Here is a 5,555-nt window from a genome sequence, read left to right on the forward strand (position 1 = left end):
CCTAGGTTAAGTGACTGAAAATATTCTCAACTGCTTGTGTTTGTGTGGCTGTCATGCATCTTCAAATTATTCGCTTAGTTTACTGAAGATGTTTAGATCCGTCGGTGGTTGTATATGTTGTAGAAGATGTTTAGGAAATGAACCTACTCAGCTGATTATTGGTGCGAGGTTGCTACCTGCTAGGCCCGTGTAGTTCCTTGTTGTACTGATATGGGATGGATCGTTGCCTTGCCCGTGTTTAAATCCACTTCAGGGCCTTAGAGGGGATTGGAAGTGAACATGTCTGTGATGTCTCTGCCCCAGTGGACAGATGATTGTAAAATTTATCAGATGCTTGCGTTTATCTTGATTCACTAAATATATATAATCCTTGTTTAACTTTGAAGAAACGTTCATGATATCGTCTAATCATAACATGTGAGTGGCGTATATGCCAATATGTGGTTTATATGGCATGAAATTGGTATCATTAACTTTTCTTTTGTCGATACTTAGTACTTACTAATAAATGTGAGTTTTTATCCTATAAACCCCATAGTGATAAAATAATTCTTGGTCAAAGTCTTCTCTCACTGGAACTTAATATATATGTCCTACATTTGAAGTACTCCAAAACAAAACAAAAAATCTCGATAAAACTAAGAAAACATAGCTCAAATCTATTGGTGGTAAATGAAAGTGGATATTGAGCCCGATCGACTCATAAATAGTCGCGAGCTAGTTGATGAAAGTGCATTTATCCTCTAATGGTATTTTAGAGATGAACACAATATTACTGCTAATGTACCTATGATCAATTTGAAACATGAGCATTACTAATTGGTCTCTTCTGCTGCTTATCAGATATGGGGGGAGGCCGCCACCGCAGGCTGCGCTCTGCCACACCGTAGTACGAGTTGGATGCTTTCGAGTTCTTCAGTATCATTCTTGAGAATTCATCCAGGAGGCAGCTATGTAAAAGGAGAGATGTCCCCTTCATCCATCTCTTTATGATAACTCTACTGTTTGCTACATCACTCCTTGTCCCATGATGCAGAGGCTGCCTGACACTTTCATGAAGATGTTGGACGACCATCGGCCAAAGAATGTGAAGCTGCGACATGCTGGCAGCGGGCTTCGCAGTCATTGGGACATGTAGCTAGTGATCAGGTACGGCCACATATACCTGTGTCGTTGCTGGGAGCAGTTCTACCGTGCCTACGACCTGTGGCACGGGTACTTCCTTCTCTTCAAGTACGACGGTGACGCCATGCTCACTGTGAAGGTGTTCAACACGACTATGTGCCGCATGCTCTACCAGGATGACAATGATGCCAGTACGTTCTGCATCTTCTTCCTCTACATTTGGCTTTGTCCCACATCAATTGTTTAACGGTCATTGTTGCATTTCGTCGGGCAATGGGAGCAACAGCAGCGAGTCTGGCTACAACCAAAGCAGCACTGACTCTGGCTACAGCAAAAGAAGCAGCGAGGATGATCCGGCATGGAGTGGGGAAGAAGAGGAGCAGAATGGGGATGAGGAGGTGCAGCCTAATCTATCTAACGTTGACCTCGCGATGGTGGTGGCTGTCGGTGGCCAAGGTATGGTGGTGGCTAACGATGGGCAAGAGATGGTGGTGGCTCATGATGGGCAAGAGATGGTGGTGGCTGAGGATGACCAAGTGATGGTGTTGCCTGAAGATGGCCTCGCGATGGTCGTGGTACCTGACAATGACCTCGCGATGGTGGTGGCGCCGGTGAATCCACAGCCGGGCGACATGACAATACCAATTGAGGCAGAAGACTACATCCCACTTCCTACACTGCCTCGCCGCTCTTGGCGCATCAGGATGAAGAAGTTGAAGGAGAAGAAGGAGGAGTGAACTATGTCAGGTATGTCAGATCTCCAAAATGATCTACACTTAGCTTTGTTTCCTCCAAAATGACCTAAGTTAGCTCTAATATGCTAAGTTATCTCTAATATGCTTAGTTACCTAGGTCTCCTCAATAATGACATACACTTGCTTGTGTAAAAAATGGCATATTTATGCTTAGTTAACTAAAAAATGGCATAATTAGTTAAGTTAGCTCCAAAATGACACATTTAACATAGGTCAGCTCCAATATGATCCATTTTAGCTAGATTAGCTCCAAAATGATCCATCTTACGTACGTTAGCTAAAAAATGGCATAATTACTTATGTTAGCACAAAAATGACCTATACTTACCTTATTTTCATGCTAGCTGACATAATAAGCTTAGTTAGCTAAAAAATGGCATAATTACCTATGTAACCTCTAAAATGACACAAGTAAGGAATATGAAGAAGAAAAACAAGGAAGAGGAGAAAAAGAAAGAATAGAAGAATAAAAAGAAGAAAAAGAAAGAATAAAAGAAGAAGAATGAGAAGGAAATGGGTAAAAACCTTCTTCTACTTCTTCTTCTAGTCTTTTTTTCTACTTCTAGTCTTCTTCTTCGTCTTCTTCTTCTTCTTCTTCTCCAAAATGACCTAAGTTAGCTCGAAGTTAGCTCTAATATGCTTAGTTACCTAGGTTAGCTCAATAAAGACCTATACTTAGCTGCTTTATATCAAAAATGGCATAATATGCCTAGTTCACTCAAAAATGACATAATTAGCTAGGTTAGCTCCATGTACCTAAATATGCTTACTTCTTCCTCTACTATTCTTCTTCTTCTTCTTCTTCTTCTTCTAGCATTCTTCTTCTAACTTTCTGGTTTCCCATTTTGCAGATTTCGTTTACTTCACGGAAGCTTGCATGGATGGAGTGCTTCTTTTCCCTTTCTGCTTTTATTTTGTATCGATGAACAATATGGAACTTGTTATATGGATGGATATGTGTTAGATGAACAATATGAAACTATTGTAATATGTATGGATGGAACTATGTGTTGGTTATGTATGTATATATGATGAAACTTTTGTGTTGGATATGTCTGCTGTCAAATTTGTGTGTTCAAACTTGTTTGTTGAAATTGAATGAAGCTAAGAAAAAACAGAAAAAACAGGGGCTATACAGGATCTTTGCCGTCCGCGAGCGGACGACAAAGATGTTTGCCTTCAGCCAGCAGACGGCAAAACAGCCACGTGGCAGCTACCTGTGTACCTGGGGGCTGGCCTATTTGGTTACTTTGTCGTCAGCTAGCTGACGGCAAAGCACACAATTAACCCCCTAACGACCATAAGTTGGCATGTGTGCCGTCCAAGTCCTTTGTCGTGGGCTGGCGGACGACAAAGACGATATCATCTTTGTCGTCTGCCAGCAGTCGGCAATGAGCCCTTTGCCGTAGCCTATTCAGCTGGACCTGTTGCCGTATGTTGACGGACGGCAAAGGCCTATGCCGTCCGCCAGTCATGCCTTTGCCGTCAGCCATGGCGGACGGCAAAGTGCCTGATTCCTATTGTGTTTGCCTCCCTAGTGTTAGTTTTTAAATATTCATGAAGGCTGCGACTATTAGGCTAAATTCGGTTGTTGAACATGTGGTTCACCCTTCACAGACAACTTTTATGCAAGGCAGACACATCCTAGATGGAGTTGTTATCCTTCATGAAACAGTCCATGAATTACACCCAAAAAAGTTGAATGGGGTGGTACTCAAAATAGACTTTGAAAAAGCTTATGACAAAGTCAAGTGGCCCTTTCTTCAACAGACTCTCAGAATGAAAGTATTTTCTGTAGAGTGGCGTGCTATGGTCCATAGTTTCGTTTCTGGAGGCAATGTTGCCATTAACATCAATGATGATGTTGGACACTATTTCCAAATGAAAGAAGGGATTGCGACAAGGTGACTCCGTATCGCCCATGCTATTCAATATAGTGGCGGATATGCTAGCGGTCATGATTGAGCGTCCATCCAGCGCTACTCTTACTAGTTAGCTATAGCGCCTTAGTGGTAGCGCTTGCACAAGCGCTTCTACTACGGTTTTCCCTAGTAGTGCAAGGTTGATGGCCAAATTGATAAAGTAGTAAATCATCTGGTTGATGGTGGTCTCTCTATACTTTAATATGCCGACGATACGATTCTCTTCATGGATTATGACCTCGAGAAAGCGAGAAATATGAGACTGCTTTTATCAACATTCAAGCAACTCCAGGGTCTCAAGATCAATTTTCATAAAAGTGAATTGTTTTGCTTTGGCAACGCTCAAGACGAGGCCCATCTGTACGGTCAACCGGTCGGATGCGGGTTGGGCCAGTTTCCGATCACATATTTGGGGATACCGACACATTCTCGGAGACTCATAAATGCTCAATGGAAACACGTCGAGGAGAGACTACAGAAAAGATTTAGTAGTTGTAAAGGTAAACTGTTGTCTCTGGGTGGAAGATTTGTTCTCATAAATTCAGTACTAAGTAATATGGTACTATGTATGATTTCCTTCTTCCAGTTGCTGATAGGAGTCTTACATAGATTGGATTATTTCCATTCAATATTCTTTTGGCAAGGAGATAACGAGAGAAAGAAATATCGACTGGCCGAATGAAGTGTGGTTTGCCTTCCCAAAGACCAAGGCGGGTTGGGCATTCATGACCTTGAGATTACGAATCGGGTCCTCGACAAATGGTTGTTTAAGTTACTGATGGAAGATGGTGTATAGCAAACCCTCCTAAGGAGGAAATATGTGGGTTCCAAGGCGGTATCCCAATTATACTGGAAGCCTGGGAATTCACACTTCTGGGCGGGTCTAATGGCTTCGAAGAGATATTTCTTCTGCTATGGATCCTTCTCAATTAAAGACAACTCGGAAATTAGATTCTGGGAGGACAAGTGGCTAGGAGATGCCATACTCTGGGAACAATATCCGGCTCTACACAACATTGTGCGCCACAAGGGTGACACTATTGCCACGGTAATGGAATAATTTCCGCCAAATGTGACATTCAGAAGAGATTTAATTGGACCCAGACTCCAATCATGGAACATCCTGCTCGAGCGGTTGTCCATGATGCAATTGCCACATGGGTCTGATGTTTTTCGATGTAACCTCCATGGTAATGGATAATTATTAGTGGAGTCCATGTATAGAGCGTTAATCCAGTCTGATGTGTCAGTTTATAATAATAAGAAGATCTAGAAGATGAAAATACCTCTTAAGAATAAAATCTTTGCATGGTATCTTCGTCGCGGAGTCATTCTTACTAAAAATAACCTTATTACGAGGAATTGGCATGGAAGTACGTAATGTGTCTTCTGTCACCATAATGAGACAATAAAACATTTATTCTTGCAATGCAAATTGACTCGTTCTATATGGTCAATCATCCAAATAGCTTCTGGTTTGTATCCTCCTTGTACTGTTGGGTTGATCACAGGTTTAGAACTCTTCTCATGGTAGGAGTGCTTTCCGGTATTTGGCCGCTTTGGCTATGTAGAAACGATAAGGTTTTTGATGATAAAAGTACTTCTCTGATGCAGGTTAACTACAAATGTATCAGGACTCTTCATTTATGGTCCTCTCTACAATGCATGAAGAACCGAGACCTGTTTATTAAGGTGTCTACACGATTGGAGGCTATGATGAGGGATGCTTTTACCCAACCTGGGTGGCAGCATG

This window comes from Triticum dicoccoides, chromosome 4A, assembly GCF_002162155.2.
Source record: "Triticum dicoccoides isolate Atlit2015 ecotype Zavitan chromosome 4A, WEW_v2.0, whole genome shotgun sequence".
Lineage (NCBI taxonomy): Eukaryota > Viridiplantae > Streptophyta > Magnoliopsida > Poales > Poaceae > Triticum > Triticum dicoccoides.